We start from the raw sequence: 25773 nt of genomic DNA, 5'->3' as shown, positions 1-25773 counted from the left end.
GCACAGTTCGTGAGTTCAAGCTCTGCATTGGGCTCTGTGCTGATGGCTTGGAGCCTGGAGCCTGCTTCAGATTTTGTGTCTCCCTCTCTCTCTGCCCCTCCACAGCTCACACTCTGACTCTCTCTCTCAAAAGTAAATAACCATTAAAAAAGATTTTAAAAAATATTCAGGCACAGCTGTAAAATCATATTATCTTCAGACTATCCTCTGGTTAGAGTCAGGTCATAAAATTGCCCATGGCCTGATTCATTTCCTAATTTTTCCCCCAAAATTAAGTAGAGGGGTAAAAAGTCAACTCTATTCCACTATTTCAAAAAATAGAGTAAGTTTGTTTGTTCAGAGAAGTGAAAAATCAGAAAAAACCAACTTGTGGAGAATGGTTTACCTATGCTCCAATTGCACTAATGAACATTCTTTATTCTTTTTAATTGTTTTCAATGTTTGTTTATTTTTGAGAAAGAGCAAGAGAGACAGAGCGTGAGCAGGGGTGGGGGGGGCAGAGTGGGAGGCAGACAGAATCTGAAGCAGGCTCCAGGCTGTGAGCTGTCAGCACAGAGCCCAACATGGGGCTCAAACTCACAAAACCATGAGATCATGACCTGAACCGAAGTCGGAGGCTTAACCGACTGAGCCACCCAGGTGCCACTAAAATATTACTCTGCATATATACAGGAAAGATGTTGTATTAGTACTTTTGTAAACTGCCACTTTACCAGAATCTCATTCTTTCTAATAATGAGAACAGTAAGAGAGTTGATAATGTTGAGTTTCAGCTATATATTTTCCCTTGCTGCATAAAAATAGTTTCCTTCCTCTTTCCCAATATTAACCTCTTTATTTCTTCTTACTACCTAATGATATTGGTTTACACCTCCACTATAATATTAAGTAACAATACTAAATGTTGGGCATCCATTTCTTGTTCCTCACATTAATGAGAATACTTCTACCATACCACTATTAAGTGTGATATTGGTTTTGGTCTGAAATAAATTTGGGGTGCCTGCCTGGCTTAGTTTATAGAGCATACGACGCTTGATCTTGGGGTCATGAGTTCAAGCCCCACATTGGGCACAGAGGTTACTTAAAAAAAAAAAAAAAGAAAAAAAAAGGAAAGGAAAAGAAAAATGAAATAAGTTCTCTTTAATCGTGTCAAATAAGAATTCATCAATTTTAATTAAATGAAGAACATTTATCAGGAAAAGATATTAATTTGGTCAATGCTTTTTTGGCATCCAAAATGATGATGACCATATGGTTTTTCTTTCATCTATTAAAACAACATGTTAACAGATCTAATATTGAACCATATGTGCATTTATTTCAGAAACTAAACTCTTGGGTTGTAGAATATTATTTTAACATACTGTTGAATTCTATTTTCTAGTACTGAATGTAAGATTTTTACATTAATAATTGGAAGATTCTTCCATGGTTTCCTATTTTGTGTTGTCCACGAAGTTTTAGAATCAACATTTCATTGGCTTCCTTAAAAGAGCTATAAACTCTCTCTTATCCATGCTCTGGTTCAGCTATCTATTCCTTGGCTATTTGAAATAACATACCTATGAAAACACCTAGGTCTAAAAGTTTTTATGGAGCAGTCCTTTGATAACTTTACGGATTCCCTTTATTGTTATTGGTCTACTGAATTTCTTTCTTCTGGGGTCAAATTTGGCAACATTTTCTAAAAATATCCATTTCACCCAGATTGTCAAGTTTATTTGCATAAGGTTTTACACCATAATGCATGCGTGTAGTCTTTTCATTCTCTTTAGAATGAATTCTACCATAAAGCCTCCCAAACTTCGGGGCGCCTGGGTGGCTCAGTGGGTTAAACACCCAACTTTGGCTCAGGTCATGATCTCGTGGTTTGTGGGTTCGAGCTCCGCATCAAGCTCTGTGCTGACAGCTCAGAGCCTGGAGCCTGCTTCGGATTCTGTGTCTCCCTCTCTCTCTGTGCCCCTCCTTTGCTCATGTTCTGTCTCCCTCCCTCTCAAAAAATAAATAAACATTAAAAAATTTAGAAGAAAAAAAAAAACCTCCCAAACTTCATCCAAATCAGTTTACTCTCAGTGAACTTCCTATTGATCAAAATCAGTAATCAGAACATTCTGATTCAAGACAGCTGAAGAAGCACACCCATTTATGTCCTCTCTCCAGAGATCCACTTCATAAAAATAATAGCAAAGGAATGAAAGAGATAAAAGACACAACAACAAAATAAAAACAGTGGGGCGTCTGGCTCAGTGAGAAGAGCATGCGGCTCTTAATGTCAGGGTCATGAGTTTGAGCCTCACATGGGGTGTAGAGATTACTTAAATAAATAAAACCTGAATAAAATTTTAAAAAAGAAAAGAAAAACAGTGATTTCAAGAGGCAAAAGATTCAACAAATTTCTAGAAGACAGAAAGTATATAGAAAATTGATATCTGAGTCATCCATTTTCTCATCATTTCAAGAAATATTTTAGGGGCACCTGGCTGGCTCAGTTGGTAGAATATGTGACTCTTGATCTGGGAGTTGCAAGTTAAGCCCCACAATAGGTGCAGGGCTTACTTTAAAAAAATAAATATTTTGGGGCGCCTGGGTGGCGCAGTCGGTTAAGCGTCCGACTTCAGCCAGGTCACGATCTCGCGGTCCGTGAGTTCGAGCCCTGCGTCAGGCTCTGGGCTGATGGCTCGGAGCCTGGAGCCTGTTTCCGATTCTGTGTCTCCCTCTCTCTCTGCCCCTCCCCCATTCATGCTCTGTCTCTCTCTGTCCCAAAAATAAATAAAAAACGTTGAAAAAAAAATTTTTTTTTTAAAATAAAAAAATAAATATTTTATGTACTAGGCATTATTCTAGGCACTGGAGATAAAGAACTGTGCACAAAGACTCCCTGCTCTTAGTATGTTTATATTCTAACTGGTAAGAGACAGATAAAAAGTAAATTATTATTCAAGCAGTGGTAAGAAATATAAAATAGGACAAGGAAATAGAGAAACTAATTTCACAGAGTCTGGATTCTTTGTCCCATGTGGCCACTGAAGTCTCTGATGTTAGTTTAATGGTCAGCTAATGATTAGACAGAGATTTCCTTAGACTCCTGGAACCAGTAAATCTCCCAGTCTTCATGGATGGGCTCTGTATATGTATTAGGGCACACTTTTAACACTAAGCCAGTTTACAATTTTTCCTTAGCCTTCACTATCCGTTGGCACAGAGCCTCAACATGAACTAGAACTAAGAACTTAGGGCCTTCTCAGGTCCTTTCTAAAGATGCACACAGCTCAACATATGGGCACAGCCTTCTTGATTCCCAGGAATATATCAAAGCTTTACAAATCCCCTATGGACATCTACTCCCCAGCTTTTCCTTTTAAGCTTTTTGGTTAGTCTGTTTGCCCCAACCGTTACTCACTACCATAGGCAGCTGAGATGTTCAATTGCCTCTAACTGTTTTCAATGAATACCCTGGGCAGAAAAGGCTCCAAGTCTGGTCAAATATATGCAAGTTTGCAAATGAGGTCTTTTAAGGAACGACCAGACAGGTCAATTAATAACAAATAATAGCAAGTCAAATAATGACAATTCTCTGGAACAGGGCTTTGAAAAAGCTCCAGTCTTGGTCTGTAGCTTCCAATTGGCTTCTGGGCTGCTAGTTTTCACCATGATTAGGGACTGTTGGTTTTCAAAGCTACTGTGGAACTGGAGAGAGGACGGCACCTGGGCAAGTTAAAACATTACAAAGTTCACGGTGTTCTTGAGATTTGGCCATTTTTCTTGAATAAATGTTCCTAGTTTGCTACAAGCCTATGGTTAATGTTCAGAGTTCTGAAACAGTTGATTTTGACTATGTCTGCCAGTGTCCTCATTGTTTTTATAAAGTATTTCCAGAGGTTCTTCCTCTGCCATGACTGCCGACATCCTGCATTTTAATTGAGAAACTCCTTTTTTTTTTTTTTTTTAATGTTTATTTTATTTCTGTGAAAGAGACAGAGCACGAGCAGGGAAAGGGCAGAGAGACAGGAGACAAAGAATCTGAAGCAGCCTCCAGGCTGTAAGCTGTCAGCACAGAGCCTGACACGGGGCTCGAACTCACAAACTGTGAGATCATGACCTGAACCAAAGTTGGACGCTTAACCGACTGAGTCATCCAGGTGCCCCAAGGAACTTATATTCTAATAGAAAGATGAACAAATAATAAGGTAATATGATTTCACAAAGCAATAAGTACCATGGAAAATAGCACAAAGAATAGAGAGTGACTACAGGGGAGCTATTTCAGATAGGGTGATAATTTCTGTGAGATGGTAACATTTCAGCAGAAATGTTAATAATGAAAAGGATGGAGTTATAAGAAGATGCAAAGGAAGAGGTTTCAGAAGGAAAACAAGTGTAAAGAAACTGAAAGGATGACATCTGGGCATGTTGAGAAATGGCAAAAAGGCCAATGTTAGCAAGTGAATGAGTGGTTGGAAAAGAAGACTCAGATGCAGGCAAGGGCCAGATGACACACAGCCTTGTAACACATGATACGGAGTTTGGGAACGCAATGAGTGCTTCAAGCAAAACAATGACATAATTTGAGGGGTACCTGGTGGCTCAGTCAGTTAAGCATCCGACTTCGGCTCAGGCCACGAACTCGTGTTTCGTGAGTTTGAGCCCGGCCTCAGGCTCTGTGCCGACAGCTTGGAGCCTGCAGCCTGCTTCATATTGTGTCTCCCTCTCTCTCTGCCTCTCCCCTGCTCGCACTCTCTCTCCCCCTCTCTCTCTCTCAAAAATAAAGATTTTTTGAAAATTAAAAAGAAAAAAGAATTACATAATTTGATTAATAAACACTAAACACCATGGGGAGAATAGACCATATGGATATACTTGCCCTCCTCAGGCAGACCATTCAATGTGTCTGGAAAGCATTTCTCCAGGCTTTATCCAGGGGACAAACACCAGATGCTCAAAATCAAGAGCAAGGGCCAGAACACTGATTTAAGCTCCAGGCACCCTTCATTTCTTCATAATTGTTTACTTGAATCTGGTACGTTTCTAAAACTTCTACATATACTTTCATCTGTGATTTCTTCTCCTGGTCTCTATTGATCCAATCTCCTTGTTTCTCATCTTTCAGAAATTTGAAAGTCTCATCAACTGATGGTAACCTTTCTTGATATACTAAAACATCTAACATATCTAACATATTACTCAGAGTCCTTCATACTCAAGAGTCCTCCTGAAGTAGACACAAATATCCAGCAGACCTATACTCAGTGATCTCCCTTAAAGCTCTATTTATTTACTTTAGAGACAGCAAGAGAGCACACACGAGCTGGGGAGAGGGGCAGAGGGAGAGACAGAATCTCAAGAAGGCTCCACACTCAGTGCAGAGCCCAACGTGGGGCTCCATCCCACGACTCTGTGATCATGACCTGAGACAAAATCAAGAGTCAGACACTCAACCAACTGAGCCACTCAGGAGCCCCAGGATCTCTTTTAAGTGACCCTAAGAGAGCCCTTTAGCTCTCACAATTCAGGCATCAGCACAAATCACATTTCTGTGGCCAAAAAAATTGCAACCAACTACATCTTCCAGGCTGAACTGTCTGTGGATAGACAAAAGCCATCACCATGTTGGTGAACTCCCTCCATAAATAAACAGCCCAGCCAAGTGACTGTGGTAAAATCGGGAATTCTTCTGGTTACTTTATTTGGGAGGTATGCCTGACCAACATATCATGGTATTGTCAGCTGTAGGAATATTTATAGTAACTTTACACTTAATAGAATACTTATCTGAACTTACTGAGAATTTTTTTTAATTCATTTAGTCTGTACCAAATTCTTAACAGAAACAAAACACTTTATTGGGAAGAGATTCTCTAAGAAGAATTGTTCTTATGATTTCTAATATTATTTCTCAGAAAATCATCCTTTGAAGTTGTCTATAAAACAATCTTTGGGGCATCAGGGTGGCTCAGCCGGTTGAGCATCTACCTCTTGGTTTTGGCTTGGGTCATGATCCCAAGGTCACTGAGCTCTGCACTGAGCATAGAGCCTGCTTACAATTCTCTCTCTCAGGGCACGTGGGTGGCTCAGTCAGTTGAGCATCCGACCAACTTTGGCTCAGGTCATGATCTCACGGTTCGTGGGTTCGAGCCCCGTGTCGGGCTCTGTGCTGACAGCTCAGAGCCTGGAGCCTGCTTCGGATTCTGTGTCTCCTTCTCTCTGCCCCTCCCCACCCCACCCCTCTCAAAAATAAATAAACATTAAAAAAAAAAAAAAAAAAGATTCTCTGGGGCACCTGGGTGGCTCAGTTGGTTAAGCACCTGACTTCGGCTCAGGTCATGATCTCACAGTTCATGAGTTCGAGCCCCACATCAGGCTCTGTGCTGATAGCTCGGAGCCTGGAGCCTGCTTTGGATTCTGTGTCTGTCTCCCTCTCTCTCTCTCTCTCTCTCTCTCTCTCTGTGCCCCTCCCCATTTGTGTTGTGTCTCTCTTAAAAATAAACAGTAAAAAAAAAAAAAAAAAGATTCTCTTTCTCTCCCTCTCTAAACAATAAAAACTAAAATATTAAAATCAAATATTTAATTAAAATTAACAAAAACTTTTCCCCCTAAGCTTCCAATAAAATAGGGAGATGTGTTCTATAGGAAAAATTCCAAAACCAGGGTAAAAAGTATTGAAAAGGAATGAGTTCATCTGAATTAGATTTGTCAAAGTGAGTTTAATAATAATCCAACGTTCTACTACGTTCCTTCCAACTCTCCTAGATTTTAGTAACTTGTCAGTCACAAACCTAAGAATTTAATGTATAGAGAACCAGACTCCACGGAACTCAAAACCCCCCAAATTTTATCTTCATCCTCTCTTAAATCTGTGAAGTTAACTAAGAGAATCACAACTTTTTTCTGCAGGTGCTACAGACTGATACATGGTTTATACCAACATGAATATCCTATGTATTGCTTCCACTTACATAGAAAAATTTGTACCCTACTTCATCAAAATTCACAAGTCAAAACTCTATATATCATTCTATAAATCTGTATACCACGTTTATACATCAATTAGCTCTCCATTATTCAGATAAAATTTATCTTACACCATACTAACAGAACTAAGTCTTTTGAAATGTATGTCCTTACCTGTAAGAACTATAAAATCTAAGTTAGGTTCTTTGATCAATGTTTTATTTCTCCAAACTTATTTACTCCTTCAAGAATCCATGAGCCAAAAATTCAGTGCTGTCATTTCAGCACAGAATGAGGAATAGTAAAGGTTTCTTTTTTCATATTAAAAAATTTTTAATTCCAGTGTAGTTAACATACAGTGTTGTATTAGTTTCAGAATGACAGTGAAGTTTTAACACTTGTTATTTTACAATTTTCAACCTAATTCACCTCTGTCGGAGGCAAGTTTGGCAAGCTTAGAACACTGACTCTGGAGCCAGACTACTTAGGTTCAAATACCAGCTCTGCACTGATGAGTGCTGTGGGAGTTTAATTATTCAACTTTCCTGTGCCTCAGTTACCTCATCTGTAAAATGGGGATAATAATAATAATATATTATCTTTGTCATAAGGTTTAAATGAGTTAATATTTGTGAAGCTCTCAGAATAGTGCCTGGCACCATAGTAAACATGACAAAGCTGTTTGCTGAAGAAAAATTAAATAAATAAATATCTTAGACATAAGACAAATTCAGGAGGGAAATCTGGTCTTGAGTGAAAGTCAACTCATTCACTAGTTGCTCTTAGTTTTTCAAAGGGAAAAATACTAAAATTATTAAGGATAAGGCCCAAATAGCAAGAGATTCCCATGAGAGATTAACAAGTTGGACCTGTAGTTTTGCTTTTGTCACTTGGCTTGATTCCACATACCCTACACGAGAACTTTCCCTATAAGTCCTTTGCAAGGAAAGTGGTTTTTAAGCTCCTGGACAATAAAACATCGAATGTCAATCACATCCTGTTACTTAGCAAGTACACAGAACTCATCATGGTCACAAATACTTTCAGGAGATCCAACTGTGAGTTGTGAGTTATTAATAGCTAACATTTATGGAATGTTTTTTATGGGTCAGACCCTGTTCTAAGTACGTTACATGTATAATTCATTTAATCCTCTCAGTAAGTCTGTAAGATAGGTGCTATTGATTATTATTACCATTTTAGAGATAAGAAAAAGTGCAGAGAGTAACTTGGCCAGGGTATTTACCTAGTAAGTCACCAACCTGGAATTCAAGCCCAGGCAGCCAAGCTTCAAAGCCTGAGGTTTCAAACCACAGCTATGTGCCATTCAATATGAAACATCACAGACAGGACTGATGACTTTAAAAAGCTGACCAAGCTAAAAATCTATGCTATGTCATGCTATTCCCAAGCCAGATAATGAGAAGATACTAAGGCAAGTTTCCTTCTTTATCCTCTCTCATTTTTGTTCTCCCAGGCCTCCCAAGTGAATATGAGTTAATAAAGTGAAGTGCTTTACACAGTGCCTGGAACATAGTAAGTGTTCATTAAGTGTTAGGAGGAGGCGATGATAAAAACAGTAGAGTATGTTGCTGACCCTGCTCACTCTAATGGCTATGATATGCTAGGAACTGCTGATATCTCTACTACCTTTCCCCCTTTATGATTACAGAAAAGGAGTCGGGACAATACATACATGCAGTCCACTCTTCAACCATGTTACTTTCACCTGACCATATATACAAGAGACACTGCTTCACTGCTCAGTTCTCTTTTCTGGTTTACAAAGACTAGATTGGGGCCAGAAGAAAGTAGAATAAAACAGCTTTGTAACCTTTGGACTAGTTGTTAAGAGCAGAAGCAAAGTTCGCAAAACGCAACTTCATCAACTTCAACTTTTGACTATAAGATGGGACCTAGCAAATGATTCTCATGATGGAAGCTCTGCATGTGACCAAGTGTTTTCAACCTCATGATTCTATATTATTGCAGTCTTTAAAATGATGTGCCCAGGGGCGCCTGGGTGGCGCAGTCGGTTAAGCGTCCGACTTCAGTCAGGTCACGATCTCGCGGTCTGTGAGTTCGAGCCCCGCGTCAGGCTCTGGGCTGATGGCTCGGAGCCTGGAGCCTGTTTCCGATTCTGTGTCTCCCTCTCTCTCTGACCCTCCCCCGTTCATGCTCTGTCTCTGTCTCAAAAATAAATAAATGTTAAAAAAAAAAAATTAAAAAAATAAATAAATAAATAAAATGATGTGCCTAACCACAGTAAAGAACAGAGATGACAGCAATGACAATCAGGGCAATAGGGTCTCCCTCTCAAATGTTCTGCAGTTATTTAGATTAAAAGCTTAACAGAATCAAGATACATTTCAGAGAAAAAAAAACTAACAAACCCAAACATTTTCAATTCCAAAAAACAATATTAGAAAAAAATCTAGCAGTCATTCAAATTTTTCAAACTCCAGGTATAATCCATTAATGTTGTCTTATTAACTTAGTGAAGACTAACAGTTTTTAATGAAATACAATAAAGCAAAATAGAACAGAAAATATTACAATGTATCACCAGTAGTAAAGATAATATTGTTCCACAAAACTTCTGTTTCAATTTTAAACATTAATATGTACATATACATGTGTAAGTACAGGATACTGTATACATACGTGTGTAAGTACTGGGTAACAATGAAAAAATGCATGTTATAGTGGGTCATGATCAAAAAAATTTGAAAGGCACTTTATCAGAATATAAAAAACTGACCAGTCAAGGAGGAAAATATCCACTTCAAACTACACAGGAAATAACATTCAGAGTTTTGGTGGTTCTCTTAGTTAAAAAAAAAATTTTTTTTTCATTTTGTTTATTTTAGAGAGAGAGAAAGAGAGCACGAGAGGTGGAAGGGGCAGAGGGAGAAAAAGAAAATCTTAAGCAGGGTCCACACTCAGTGCAGAGCCGCAGAGCCAAACTCAGGGCTGGATCCCACAACCCTGGGATCATGACCACAGTCTAAACCAAGAGCCGGAGTCTAAACCAAAAGTTGGTTGGGATGTGCAACCAACTCTTAATTAGGTTTTTAAAGGCAACCCTTTACTCTGAAAAAGAATTTAAAAAGGAGAAGAAAACCATCTATAAGAATCAATAGTTTAACAGTTACTCCAAATAAACAAGTTTCACAGAATGTGAGGTGCCAACACTAAATAAATATATACTAACAGGAGATACACAGGAATGAGATAAAGCAAACATTTCAGTTCATCTAGTTATTAAATGCCACACCAGGGGCGCCTGGGTGGCTCAGTCGGTTAAGCGGCCGACTTCGGCTCAGGTCATGATCTTGCAGTTTGTGAGTTCGAGCCCCGCGTTGGGGTCTGTGCTGACAACTCAGATCCTGGAGCCTGTTTCAGATTCTGTGTCTCCCTCTCTCTGATCCTCCCCCGTTCATGCTCTGTCTCTCTCTGTCTCAAAAATAAATAAACGTTAAAAAAAAAAAATAAATGCCACACCAATATTAGAGATGGCTTATACTCTTTGCAAAAGCTCTCATTCCCAATCTCAAGAACACTTATTCATCAGTTATCTGATAGCTGCTTCCCAACCTACAGCAAAGATTTGGTAAAAGGGAAAAGTAGATTTGAAAAATTCAGTGAAGTAATAACACAGTGATTCCTGGAGAATGTGGTTTTTTTTTTAACGTTTATTTTTTGAGAGACAAGAGAGAGACAGAGCGTGAGCAAGGGAAGGGCAGAGAGAGAGAGGGAGACACAAAATCTGAAGCAGGATCCAGGTCTGAGCTGTCAGCACAGAGCCTGACACAGGCCTCGAACCCAAGAACCTTGAGATCATGACCTGAGCTCAAGTCGGACATTCAACCGACTAAGCTACCCAGATGCGTCCTGGAGAATGTTTTTTAATAAGACAGGTATATACTACTTTTTACCCTAAAATGTTCTCTAAATTCTGAAATTTTCTAAAAAAACAAATCATATACACATTTTGGATTATGCTGTCGACAAAGAGTGAAACTGCCATATTAATATTATCAATCTAGTAGGAAAAAATTAACATTATTGTGTTAAATTAAAATTCCCTCTTATTTTAGGGGCGCCTGGGTAGCTCAGTCGGTTAAGCGTCCGATTTCAGCTCAGGTCATGATCTCATGGCTTGTGAGTTCGAGCTCAGCATCGGGCTCTGGGCTGACAGCTCAGAGCCTGGAGCCTGTTTCAGATTCTGTGTCTCCCTCTCTCTGGCCCTCCCCTGTCCACACTCTGTCTCTGTCTCTCTCAAAAATAAATAAACATTAAAAAAATTTTTTTTAATAAAAAATAAAATTCCCTCTTATTTTGAAAAAAGGAGGAACAACAGGTGAAACTGACCTAAATCTTTTTCAACTACTATGGAAACTTAAGAATAAAGTTCAATTCTACCTAAGAGCTAATCATTCTAATTTATTCCCATAGCAACAGTGCTGCTAGCAGAAACAATTTTCCTAAATTCAGTAATTGCTACATTATTAAATTTCAGGTGAAAAAAAAAACTATTGAAATTTTAGGAGATAAACTAATTATCAAACCCATATATAAAAAAAGAATTGCTTCTGAAACAAAAATTAAATGTTTAAACCAAAATAAGGAATATTCTAAATCATCATAGCAAAGCTTCTCAGATCCATATTTTTCCCACCAAAAAGAAAAAAAAATCAAGACAAAAGCTACTATGAAAAATGGTGTACTGAATTAATGTCTGAATTAATAAAAGGAGTTAATATATAAGAAATAAAATTAGTATCCCTAACCAAGTGTCACTTCTTACCAGAAATAACTATAGTTTTCTTCTGCTAACCAGGTTCCATGATTCTCAATTGTTTCAAAAACTCAGAAAAGTAACTTCTCATATCTCAGTCCCAGACTCCTACATTAATTAAACTACACTTCAAATGATATAAAATCATCTCCTTCCTTTAGAGATGCAACAAGAATTTTTACATTTGGGAATAATAAAAGCACAAAAGAAGTAATATTAATATAATCAGTAATATTCTAAATGACTACATGCATTTTTTAATTTATAAAGGAAATGGTTTGTGAAAGTTCTCCTCGTTTCTAAGTCAAACTAAAAACACTCCTCTTTTCTAAGAAAAACTAAAAACGCTAATTTAAATATATTAATCTCAACAGTCCTAAGGAAATGGAAGTACTTAATTTTGCACAAATTTCCAACTTTTCCAAATTTACTACTCAGTAAATCAGAAATCTGTTTGTTTTCTATTTCATATTTCAAAGTTGTTAAATTCATAGTGGACACATTAAGATTTCGAGTTTAAGACTATTACATAAATTTAATACTCTGCAGATCAAAGAAAGGAAGTATAGTAAGATCAAGAGGTAGGACATTTTAGGGGCGCCTGGGTGGTTCAGTCAGTTAAGCATCGGACTTCAGCTCAACTCATCATCTCATGGCTTGTGTGCTCAAACCCCACTGACAGCTCAGCCTGGAACCTGCTTCTGATTCTTTGTCTCCCTCTTTCTCTGCCCCTCTCCCGCTCACGCTCTGTCTCTCTCACTCTCTCTCTCAAAAATAATAAACATTAAAAAAATAAAAAGAGGAAGACATTTTAGTAATATAGAATACATTTTACTAAATATGCTACCTTTTCTCCAAATAACTCAAAAGTAACCAACTTCCACACAATAATTTTTTAAAGAGGGAAAGATATGGTCCTGCTTTCCTTTTATAATACATGATTTTTGCCATCTAAGAAACACAGGTGGTAAAAGGGTTTGCAATTTGCCTTAGGCCAGCCCATGTAAAACTCCTCTCTAAGGTTCCCAAGCCCAAAGTGGTCCTCTGATAACAGTTTCCGGCAAACTGGATTTTTAACCTTAACCTACAAAGGAAGAAATCACTAAATTAGTAAAACGCTGTACAAAAAGGTCATGAACTCTAAAGCCAGAAAAATTAAGTTCAAATCCAGCTCTCTGGCTAACTAGCTGTGTTACTTTGGGCAAGTTATATAACTTCCATGCCTTGGTTTCCTCATTGGTAAAATGGAGATAAGAACAGTATTTACTTCACAGTGTTGTACAGCTTAAGGAGTTCATGTATGTAAACCACTCAGAGTAGTTCCTGGCACATAGTAAGCGCTATATAAAGCTGCTTTTATTTTTTACTGTTTTACCAATACAGATTTTTACAGTTCAGTTGCGAAAGTTTCCCAAATGAAATTTATTTAATTGTACCTATAAAAAAACAATATAATTTTAAACAGTGATGCAAATTAATGTAAGAACCTTAAAATAAAATAATGATGAGAAATCACTGTTTTGAAAACAATAGAAAATCACAAAATCTAGCTTAAAAAAATCATATACAATTGTCACTGAGAAGTGACATTTTCTTAGGATTAAGCTTATTTTAATTCTATTTTCTTCTTTTTTTTCTACACCTTGGTGATACAGGTTATGTTAAATCTTATGGTTTAATTCAAATATGTACAAAGAAAACCAAATTCAGGATTTAAGTGTAAACGCCAGCCTTATGTATAATGCTACCTAGTTCACATGAACAGCCTATATACGTATTACTAAAACTGTACATAGTAGGTACCCAAAAGAAACTTGCTAAAAGAAATATACAAATATTAACCAAGCTGATAAGTTAAAGTGCATCCAGCACAATCGGTAGTAAGATCTGTAAGATATTAAGTACTATTTTTTTATTTTTCTTTTTGTTTTGTTTTTTTAATTTTTCCACCCAAATTTTGGAATCATTTGTTCCAGTTCTATGAAAAATGCCACTGGAATCTGTAGATTACTTTGGGTAGTATGGACATTGTAACAATATTAGTTCTTCCAGTATATGAGCATGGACTATCTTTCCATTTATTTATGACATCTTCAGTTTTTTTATTTTTTATTAAAAAAAAATTTTTTTTAATCTTTATTTATTTTTTAAGAGACACAAAGAGACAGAGCATAAGCGGGGAAGGGGCAGAGAGAGAGAGGGAGACACAGAATCCAAAGCAGGCTCCAGGCTCTGAGCTGTCAGCACAGAGCCCGACGTGGGGCTCGAACTCACAAAACGTGAGATCATGACTCAAGCCGAAGTCGGACACTTAACTGACTGAGCCACCCAGGCACCCCTACATCCTACATCTTCAGTTTTTTAATCAATGTCTTACAGTTTTCTGTGTACAGGTATTTCACCTCCTTGGTTAAATTTACTCCTAGACATTTTATTATTTTTGATGCCATTGTAAATGGGATTGTTTTCTCAGTTCTTCTTCTTCTTTTTTTAATCTTTTTTTTTTTTGAGAGAGAGAGAGAGAGACAGAGTGTGAGCAGGGGAGAGGCAGAGAAAGAGGGAGACACAGAATCTGAAGCAGGCTCTAGGCTCTGAGCTGTCAACACAGAGCCCGATGCAGGGCTCGAACTCATGGACTGCAAGATCATGACCTGAGCCAAAGTCAGAAGCCCAACCAACTGAGCCACCCAGGAGCCCCTCAGTTACTCTTTTTTGATAGTTCATTATCAGTGTGTAGAAATGCAACAGATTTTTGTATACTGATATTTTATCTTGCAAATTTACTTAATCCATTAATTGTAACAGTTTTTTGTGGAGACTTTAGGTTTTCTACAGGTAGAATTAGGTCACTTGCAAACAGTAACAGTTTAACTTATTCCCTTACTAACTTGGATACATTTTCTTTTCCTTTTTCTGCCCAATTGCTGTGGCTAGGACTTCAATACTATGTTGAATAAAAATGGTGAGAATGGACATCCTTGTCTTGTTCCTGATTTTAGAGAAAAAGCAGTTGACTATGTTTGTGACGGGTTTGTCACATATGGTCTTTGTTATACTGAGGTATGCTTCCTCTATTCCTATTTTGTTAAAAGTTTTAAATCATGAGTTTTACAATTTCAATGGATGTTGAAAGGTTAGGACTACTTATACATTTCCTTTTTTGATTTAAAATACTACTATGGGGCACCTGGCCAGCTCAGTCGGTGGAGTATATGATTCTTGATAATCTCAGGGTTATGAGTTCAAGCCCTATATTGAGCATAGAAATTACTTAAAAAAAAAAAAAAAAAAAAAGGTAAAATACAACTACATATTTAAAAGAAGAAAACAGTAAAGTTTTCTTAAAAACATAAAATTTTAGGGGCGCCTGGGTGGCGCAGTCGGTTAAGCGTCCGACTTCAGCCAGGTCACGATCTCACGGTCCGTGAGTTCGAGCCCCGCGTCGGGCTCTGGGCTGATGGCTCGGAGCCTGGAGCCTGTTTCCGATTCTGTGTCTCCCTCTCTCTCTGCCCCTCCCCCGTTCATGCTCTGTCTCTCTCTGTCTCAAAAATAAATAAAAAAAAAAACGTTGAAAAAAAAAAAAAAAACATAAAATTTTATGAAGTCCATATTTCAAATATGTTTTTAAATATACTACAAATAAAGAAGATACTCTAATTATTTTTACATTTAATAATTAGATACCTTAGGACTTAGGTTGATGGGACCAAATAAAAATATTGAGATGATGATGTGGTTTCTGCTCCATTATTTATGTTCTCTGTCAATAAGACATATTAATAATAAGGCAGTTGGTAGCTTAAGCCATATATTCTGTATAAGAACATACACCTGTATTTTTAAGTTAATTGGCAGAAAGTCCACCTATTTTCAACTTTATTACAAATATAATTAACCCCCTAATATAAATGAATGCAGGGGAAGAATAAGCTTTTCCTAATATTCTTAAATGCATTTTGAACTTTTTAAAAAAATGTTTATTTATTTTGAGAGAGAAAAAGAGCATGCACAGGAGAGCAAGGGGAGGGGAAGAGAGGGAGGAGAGAATCCCAAGCAGGCTCTGTGCTGTCAGCACGAAGCCCAAAGCCGGGCTCAATCTCACAAACCATGAGATCATGACCTGAGCCAAAATCAAGAGTCCAACGCTTAACCATCTAAGCCACCCAGGCGCCCCACTTTGAATTATTTCTATGTTGAACTATTCTACGTTAACTATTTTGAACTAGTCTTCCTCCATTTAAAATACACATAAGTTAAGGTATCTTCTTGTTATATGTAGAACACAAAAATCTCTTAGACAACTACCGAAAAAGAAGTTCTATCAGCCTTTTATCTGAAAGCAAAACAAAAAGAACGAAGTTATGAAGTGGTTTAGGTAGGTCATAGAAACCATCACACCACAAGGTAAGGATGTGGTGTGGGTGTACTTTGTTTCTTATATTTTTAAAGCTGCATTTTCCTTAAAACATATCCTAGGGTTCAAGAATAAAAGTTTAAATATGTAAAACAACATACAGTAACAAGTAAAATGACAAAAAATAATCAAAAATAATTGAACCAAATAAAAACAGAAAACCTGGTATGCATAAACTAATATGAGAAATTTATTTTAAATGGAGTCCTCAGGGTTACAAAATAAGACTGCCAAACTAAAGGAGAAATTTCTATGGAAAACTGACATCAATTCCTCTCCTGAGCTTTCCAAACACATACACTAAGCTGTCTCTAGTGATAATTTTTGTTGTTGTTTGGAAGCTGGGTAGGACATGCACACTTTTCAGAAATTAGAAAGTCTATTAGTGTTTGGTAGGAAGACAGGAGCACGAACACAAATGCTCCAATGAGACCACAGGATGTTCATGTAAAGGCTTTTATGCAGCATTCATATCATAATGGGCTAAAATGATTTTAGCAGAAAAGAGAGAAAAAGACTCCCTAAGACTTTTCAACTTTTACTTCTGCACAACAGTTTCTTTCTAGGGGCCATCCTTGAAGGCAGCCTTGAATTTAAAAATCTGTCATAAATTCCTTCTCCTAGAATTCATTCCTATGGCACAAATGTATTGAAATGAACCACTAGGGGCGCCTGGGTGGCTCAGTAGGTTAAGCTTCCAACTGACTTTGGATCAGGTCATGATCTCAGTTTGTGAGTTCGAGTCCCACTCTGTGCTGCCAGTACAGTGCCTACTTGAGATTCTCTCCCTCCTTCTCTCTCTGCCCCTCCCCTGTACTCTCTCTCTCTCAAAAACAAATAAATAAACTTTAAAAAAAAAAAAAGAAGAAGAAATGAACCACTAAATACTACATTGTGCTCTCTGGCCTACAACTTTGAGAGAACTAAAACCCACTTCTCTGGGTGCATGACTCTGAGTACAAGACTTCTGTATTTCTAAAAACTGACCTTGGAAAAATCACCAATTCTTTAAGTCTTGATTTCCTTATTTGTAAAATAAAAGGGTAAGTTTGAGCTCTACAGAACCCTCCAGCTGTAACCTGTAGAAATCCATCTAAGTTTAGACTTAGACATGCTCAAGAAATAGAAAGTTCAGAAGAATGTGGAAAGATGGTCTTGCATCAATCCAAATATAAATCTATCTATGGAGTGCCCATGGCTAAAAAAAAAAAATAAAAAAAAAAAATAAAAGTCCACAAACTTAGAGGTAAAGAAGCAGTTAGAGGGAGTCAGCCCATACTCACTGGGGTTAGTTTTTAAGGATGTGAAATGAGGAGACCCAGGTTGAACAGAAGCTGGAGTTTCCAATGTAGGTGCTGGGGAGAAGGTATGGGTAAAGAGCTTTCCAAAGGGCTTCCCTCAGCAGTTAGATAAGGACTGAAAACCACCCAAAGGGTCCTTCTCTGTGGCTTCTAGGACTAATATGGCCAAGCTCCAAAGTGCCTTGCTAAAAATAGCTGAAGGGAGCAGCCCCATTCTGGAATGAGCAAGGTCTATGCTATGCTTGTGTATGTATATGCATCATATAATGAGAGAAACTTTTCTCTAACTCACCAGTCAAACATGAAGCAGACACTTCACTTAAATACTAAATCTCAGAGCACAATTTATATTTCAAAAGCAGATCACATAAAAGTATTTGCAATCAAATGCCAGACATACACCACAAACACTGGAAAAACAAAAATAAAAATTATCCAACGCTGTGTCTCAAAATATACCTCGGATCACAAAATCTGAGACACTAACCCCTATTAAGTCCAATCTCTTCATCTTGGAGGTGACTAAAAGCCATCAGAGAAACTTTAAAAATTTAAGAGAAACCTAACTCTCAAATGAGAAAACGATGGTTTTTAAGACTAAGGTGGAGGGGCGCCCGGATGGCTCAGCTGGTTAAGCGTCAGACTTCGCTCAGGCCTTGATCTGGCAGTGGTGAGTTCGAGCCCCCGTGGGCATCTGCGCTGACAGCTCAGAGCCTGGAGCCTGCTTGGGATTCTGTGTCTCCCTCCCTCTCTCTGCCCCTCCCCGCTCGCACTCTATCAGTCTTTCAAAAATAAACATTAAAAAAAAAAAAAAAGACTAAGGTGGAAACAGTAAGGAAAAAATAAAAGAACAGTCGAAGTAATAAAGTAGTGTAATGTCTGGCTTATGAAGAAACAGGAAGAAAAACAGAAAACTTGTCAATACGGTAAAAACGAAGAAACCATCTGTAAGAGGTTAAAGATAAAGGTACATTTGCACACGGAGTTCAATTAATGAAAACGTACTCTGAAACTACTAGAGTGCACTCTTTGGCAGAAAACGTTTCAGTAACTCTAAAATTTCTGGCAAGGAGCTTGTAAATCTGGGGCTAAAAATCTCCCAAGACACTCTTGTCTTCTGTCATAGCACCTGTCCTTGTAAGTAAAGCCCATGCAGAACACAGAGCTGATCGTCCGCATTTTTGCCTCAGCTGTGCACATCCACTCTCATGGGACAGAAAACACAAAAATGACAGCACGTCCTCATGGCTTGTCAGTTAACAAGACCACACAAGCCCAATCGCTAGCTGTTCCGTGTGCCTGCCACCTGTTAGCCTGCTCCAGAGAGAGCCCCCCAAACTGTGCTCTAGCGAAGAAAAAGGGAACGCCTTTGTTGTTCCCTAACTACGGAAGCTACCAGAGTCTAACACAACGCCCCAAGGCAAAACTTCCCCCAAGCCGGATGAATCGGCCGACACTGGGGCTTTGGCTAAGCCCTTCTCTAGCTAAGAAAAGGCGGGAGAACCCCAGGCGAAGCACAGATGTCACCTACTAGTCCCGGGAGGGGACAGGGATCGAAGGTGACGGAAGTTGGGGGGCCGGACCTAGGACCCTCGAGAGACGAGCTCAGTTTCGCAGTGGAGGAGGGGAAGCACAATGAGGAGGTGGGCCGTCCTGCTGCGGGAAAGAACAGCGAGAACCCCGGGAGGTGCTAACGTGAGAAGCAAGGGAAAAAGCGAGAGGCAGTGGTGAGGGAAGCGCTGAGGCGAAAGGCAAGAAACCCGGGCTTGTAACGGGGGGATGAGAAAAACAGCGAGGCGAGAGGTGCGCGGAGGCCAGCAAGGCTAAGGGGGAGGTGAAAGAGTCGAGGCCGGCGAGGGAAAGGGCTGAAGTGAGGGAAGCACTGCAGGGACAAGGGACAGGCAAAGAAAACCCCCACCCACAGGGACCGGGACAGAACTCTTGACCCGTCCCCGTACGGGCTGTACTCTACCGGCCGCACTCTGACCCTGTCGCGGCGGTGACTCACCCTAAGGTTGCAGAGGCCCCAGAGCAGGACATGGGTACTGGTCCAGACCCACAGCAGAACCCAGCGGATGGAGGAAACCGCGGCGTTAGCGTGACCCGGATGCGCATCCCTAGGAACCGGAAGTCAGCGGCCAGGGTCACCTCACAATCCACACCTCCTTCCACCAGAAGCCTCTGGGCGCATGTGTCAGGCCTCACGGGGCGGGGCGGGGCAGGGAGGCGCCTAGATCCCGCCCACTCCGCCGTTCCGGGAGCTCCGCCCCTGGTTACGCCCCACCGCGCGCCTCGGAGGGGCTTAGGGCTGAGGGGTTGATTTCTTGCTTCGCCGAGGAACTGGTGGTGCTTCTGCGGCGCAAGCAACCACGACAAAAACAAACAAAAAAACAAAAACTTAACGCTTTCATATTTTTAGAAAGGCTTTTAGAATGCATGTAATGCTTGCCTCCCTAAAGCGATCGTAAGAAGAAATGCTGGTTGTATCTGGTAGTTTTAGAAAAAGTGTGGGAGGAAGAATGGGTGGGAAGTTTTGGAAGACGCTGGTGGGGAGGCGAACCCAATATTGGTTTATTCCCAACATCTATTGGTCTTACAGTAACTTCTCTTGCGTGCACGCTATTTTATGTGATAATTTTATCGGAAACAAAATTTATAGATGCTTCACTAACTTTAAGTTACTACCCAAATAGGAGCAGGGATGAATTCAGGCATGTGGAGACCTGAAATTTATTCAATTTGAGGGCCCTGTTAAAGAAAATCCAAAATTACAAATACAATATTAGGTGTAAAAATGAGTCTTTGGAGTGAGAAAAGAAATTACAAATTACAAATTTTAAAGCTTCACAAATAACACAAAATCCAGAAAAATTACACACTGTTTTTAAACTAAAATACTTCTTTTCTACACTTTTTGGGCTGTATACTCTTTGATCACCTCTTCCTATGACAACTTATTAAGTAATATCATTTATTGAGATCTTTGACTCCTCTCTTTCACACCCTTCATCTAATTCATCAGTGAGTTCTGCATAATCTGCCTTTAAAATTTGTTCAGAATCTGACCATTTACTGCCTCTATTGGTACAAGCCACAGTCGATGTGCGACTGCTCTTTTTATACCCTTCCTTTTCCGCAATCTATTAATACAACATCAACAGGCTTCTGTTAACACCTTAAGCAGATCCTGTCCCCGCTCCAATGGATTCCTGTTTCCAAGTGAAAATAAAAAATCCTTGTACTGCCCTAGAGGACCCTCAAGATGTGACACTACCTACCCACCCCCGAGTACAACTAACCTTATCTCCTACTCTCCATTATACCACCACGTCAAGGCACATTGGGCTCTTTGCTATTCCTCAAACCTGCACATGAACTCAGGACCTTCATGCTTGCTGATCTCTGCTTGGAATCTCTTCCCCCAAACACCTGCATCATTCACCAGGTCACCTCCTTTACATCTTTGTTCAAATGTTACCCTCTCAATGAGAACTTCCTTGCCACTGTATTTGTATTATTTATTTATCTGTTTGTTTGTTTTATTTTGAGAGAGAGTGAGAGGCAGAGAGAGGGGGAGAGAGAGAATCTCAAGAAGGCTCCACACTGTCAGCATGGAGCCTGATGTGGGACTTGAACTCACGAATAACGAGATCATGATCTGAGCTGCAACCAAGAGTTCAATGCCTAAACCAGCTGAGCCACCCAGGCATCCCCCTGCCACTGTATTTAAAACTGAAGCACCCTCACCCTCCCCAAAATTTTTAGCCCAGTTTCCTACTTATTTTTTCTTGAATAACATTTATCCCATCTAACAATTTGCTAATGAATTTGGTTAAATGTCTTTCTCCCGCATATACACACCAAAATGTAAGCTCCAGGAGATGTCTGTGTTTGTTCACGGATGTATTTCAGCACCAGAGCCTAGCACATTGTAGGTGCCCAATATGTTTGTTGACTGAAGGGCTAAATTGCCCATTTATTTGCTTTTGCTCATCTGAAACCATGCAAACTGAGCCACCATTTCCACCAGGGGGAGCCCGTGAATAACCAATGTGGTATCCCCAGAAAAGTTACTCTGAAAGTGTGTAGTATGCATAATTCTAGAACAGAGTCACAGGAAAGCGCATAAATTCCTCCCCAGAGTAAAGACTGCTGTATCTACTAACAATAAAAACCCTCCGATGTCTTCACAATCCTTTAAGAATAAAATCTAGGTGTGCCTGGGTGGCTTACTTGGTTGAGCGTCTGACTTTGGTTCAGGTCACAATCTCACGGTTTGTGAGTTAGAGCCCCGCATCGGGCTCCATGCTGACTGCGTGAAGCCTGCTTGGGATTCTCTCTCTCTCTCTTTCTCTCTCTCTCTCTCTCTTTCTCTGCCCATCCTCACTTGTGTTTCTCTTGTTTCTCTCTCTCTCAAAATAAATAAACTTTAAAAAATAAAATAAAATAGGGGCGCCTGGGTGGCTCAGTCGGTTAAACATCGGACTTCGGCTCAGGTCATGATCTCCCGATTTGTGAGTTCGAGCCCCACATTGGGCTCTCTGCTGACAGCCCCAATCCTGGAGCCTGCTTAAGATTCTGTGTGTGTCTCTCTCTGGCCCTTCCCCTCTCTCTCAAAAATAAATAAACATTAAAAAAATTTATTTAATAAAAATAAAATAAGATAAAATCTAAAAAAAAAAAAAAAGAATAAAATCTATACTATGATCCACAAGGCCCTTCTTGACCTGTTCTCCCCCTCAGATGTTATGCTCAGCCTCCCTTCCCCTCACATACAGTTCCAGTCTCCCTGTCCTTTTTTCCTATACAAACTTTCTTAGCTCAGAGCCTAAGCACGTACCGTTCCTCTTCTCTTGAACACTCTTCCCCAAACTTTCCAATGATTGCTTCCTTCTGCTACTCTCATTTTTACAAAAAAATTTTTAATGTTTATTTATTTTTGAGAGAGAGAGAGAGAGAGCATGAGCAGGGGAGGGCCAGAGAGAAAGAGACTGAGACACAGAACTTGAAGCAGGCTCCAGGCTCCACGCTGTCAGTACAGAGCCTGATATAGGGCTTGAACTCAACAGCAGTGAGATCAGGACCTGAGCAGAAGTTGGACGCTCAACCGACTGAGCCACCCAGGCGCCCCTCTGCTACTCTCAGTTAAATTTCACCTTTGAAGTCTTCCCACAGGCCTCCCATGGCCTCCTGGCTGCTGTCTAAACTAGCTCCTGTCTCCTCTTCACATGCTTTTTCTTCATGATCCCTCTCACTATCTGAAATTACCTCGTTTGTTTATTGTCCATCACTAGAAAGTAAGCACCATGGGGGTCTTTATCTCTCTTGTTCCCTGCTGACGTCTCAGTTCTAGAAGAGTGATTGGCATACAGTAGGTGCTCAATACATAAAATCAGTAATTACTAATATTTATTGAAGATTTGCTGTGTGTTGCTTACTGTACATGGTAAATATATAAGTGCTCATGTTTCTTTTTCAATCCTCCCAACAAACTTAGGGAGTATTATGACTAGCTCCATTTTACAGATTAAAAACCTGAGGCACAGATAGGTTAAGGAACTTGCTCAAGGCCACACAACTGGCAAGAAGCAAACCCAAGGCTTGAACCCAGATCTGTGTGACTTCAGAGCCCATGATTTCTCTCAAACTACAGGAAGAGAAACAGGTAGCCACATATGAATTCATTTTACTTACTAGTTAGTTTCCTCTCTCTGATTTCAGGCATCTTCACTTACTATCATAGTTAGTAGAAGTGGAAATGTTTATTGTTTTCTTTTTTTCCTGACCTATGTACCACTCTTGGGGACAGATATAAAGAAATATGCCAAAAAATATGGTTTTGTTCAAGTTGAGTTTAGATGCTTAAATACTTGTTATTTTTTGTAGATTTGAAATATTTCAAATATTACATTCAAAATTCAATACATAAGAAAGGCTATTAAAATCGTCTAAAATGGGGCGCCTGGGTGGCTCGGTTGAGTGTTCGACCTCGGCTCAGCTCATGATCTCACAGCTTGTGAGTTCGAGTCCTGCGTTGGGCTCTGTGCTGACAGCTCAGAGCCTGGAGCCTGCTTCTGATTCTGTGTCTCCCTCTCTTTCTGCCCCTCCCCTGCTCACACTCTGTCTCTCTCTCTTTCAAAAATAAACATTAAAAAATTTTTTTAAATAGTCTAAAATATTATGGCCAGATTTTTTTTAATTTTATTTATTTATTTTTAAGTAACCTCTACACCCAACGTGGGCCTCGAATTCATGACCTGAGATCAAGAGTTGTGTGCTTTTCCAATTGAGCCAGCCAGGTGCTCCTATAGCCAGGTCTTTCCAAACACATCCAAAATGTAAATCAAGGGGTGCCTGGGTGGCTCAATCAGTTAAGCATCTGACTCTCGATTTCAGCTCAGGCCATGATCTCACAGTCATGAGATTGAGCCCCATGTCCACTGAGTGTGGAGACTGCTTGGGATTCTCTCTCCCCCTCTCTCTGCCCCTCTCCTGCTCTCGCTCGCGTGCTCTCTCTCTCAAAGTAAATAGATAAGTATTTAAAAAATAAAACAAGACATAAGGAATGTATGACCAGTGTTTTGTTAACGGTTATCCATTTGAACTCTCCTGACTAATACATCTGAAGCAGAGCAGTCTGGGTTTTGTTTCTGTTCACTTCTCTATCGCACTTAAGGCAATATCTTATTTTACACATGACAGTTGAACCTCTAAAAGCAATGTACAGTTGGTGGGATAAATATAGGATTACCGTATGATCTAGCACTCCCATTTCTGTGAATACATCCAAAAGAATTGAAAGCCGAGTGTCAAAGAGATATTTGCGCACCTGGGTTCATGGTAGCATTTTTCTCATAGCCAAGAGGTGGGAGTAACCCAAGTGTGCAACAGCAGATGAATGTATAAACAAGATGTGGTACATAGGTACCACAGAATACCATGGATCCTTAGAACGGAAGGGAATCCTGTCACCTTCTACGATAGGGATGACACTTGAGGACATGCTAAGTGAAATAAGCCAGTCACAAAAGAACAAATACTGTATGATTTCACTTACACGACATATCTAAAGTAGTCAAATGTATAAATGTAGAAAGGGGTAGTGGTTGCCAGGGGCTAGAGGGAGGGGACAGAGGGAAATCATTGTTTGGCATACGCTGAACTACACAATTAAAATGACAAAAATAGGGGCGCCTGGGTGGCTCAGTCGGTTGGGCGTCTGGCTTCGGCTCAGGTCATGATCTCATGGTCCGTGGGTTCAAGCCCCGCGTCGGGCTCTGTGCTGACAGCTCAGAGCCTGGAGCCTGTCTCAGATTCTGTGTCTCCCTCTCTCTGACCCTCCCCCATTCATGCTCTGTCTCTCTGTCTCAAAAATAAATAAACGTTAAAAAAATTATTAAAAAAATAAAATGACGAAGATAGTAAATTTTGTGATATGTGTTGTTTACCACAGTAATTAATTTTTTAAAAAGCAACATAAAATAGACTACCCTACAATCCAGCAATCGCACTATGAGGTGTTTATCCAAAGGATACAAAAATACCGATTCAAAGGGATACACGTACCCCAGTGTTTGTAGCAACATGATCTACAATAACCAGATTATGGAAACGGTTCATGTGTCCATCGACTGATGAATGGATAAAGAGGATCTATACAGATACAATGGAATATTCCTCCGTCATAAAAAGAATCAAATCACGCCCTTTGCAATGACATGGATGGAGCTAGAGAGTATTATGCTAAGTGAAATAAGTCAGTCAGAGAAAGACAAATACCAAGTGATTTCATTCCGATATGAAATTTAAGAAACAAAACAAAGGTGCAAAGGGGAGGAAAGGAGAGAGAGGCAAACCAAGAAACAGACTCTTAACTACAGGGAACAAACTGATGGTTGCCGGTAGGGAGGAGGATGGGGTTAAAATGTGACGGGGATTAAGGAGTGCACTTGTGGTAAGTACCAGGTGTTGTATGGAAGTCTTGAATCACTATATTGTATACTTAAAACTAATATTACAACTCTACGTTAACTAACTGGAATTTCAATAAAAACTTTTTTTAAAAAAGCAATCTATAACAATCTAATCATTGCCGTAACAAGAATGTGGGTCACTTTATGCCTACTTGGCCCTACATGGTATTAGAGTCATTTTCACGGTTTGGTCCAAATTTCCACCAGTAAGAAGACTTTGAAGTGGAATAAACTCACATTTTTAAGGTAAGCAGTAACCATTACTGTCTTCAGAGCAAAGCATTTCCAGGCTCCTAAGTATATTATCTTCATTTTACCCACAGGCATCTTAAC

General features: G+C 39.5%; 1 protein-coding gene across 2 annotated transcripts in view; it reads right to left on the bottom strand.

Annotated features, from left to right (window-relative positions):
- The window catches only part of EYA3 (EYA transcriptional coactivator and phosphatase 3), a 93951-nt gene extending 74276 nt beyond the window's left edge, over positions 1 to 19675 (bottom strand). The window contains exon 1 of one of the 2 annotated variants that reach the window (XM_049618785.1): positions 19476 to 19675. The gene's annotated coding sequence lies outside the window, so the exon portion shown is untranslated. The remainder of the gene's footprint in view (positions 1 to 19475) is intronic. The other variant, XM_049618786.1, reaches the window with a different exon arrangement.
- Between the last annotated feature and the right edge of the window lie 6098 nt (positions 19676 to 25773).

This window comes from Panthera uncia (assembly GCF_023721935.1).
Source record: "Panthera uncia isolate 11264 chromosome C1 unlocalized genomic scaffold, Puncia_PCG_1.0 HiC_scaffold_4, whole genome shotgun sequence".
Lineage (NCBI taxonomy): Eukaryota > Metazoa > Chordata > Mammalia > Carnivora > Felidae > Panthera > Panthera uncia.
Note: the sequence above shows the minus strand (reverse complement) of the source record. Positions and strands in the feature narration are given on the sequence as shown.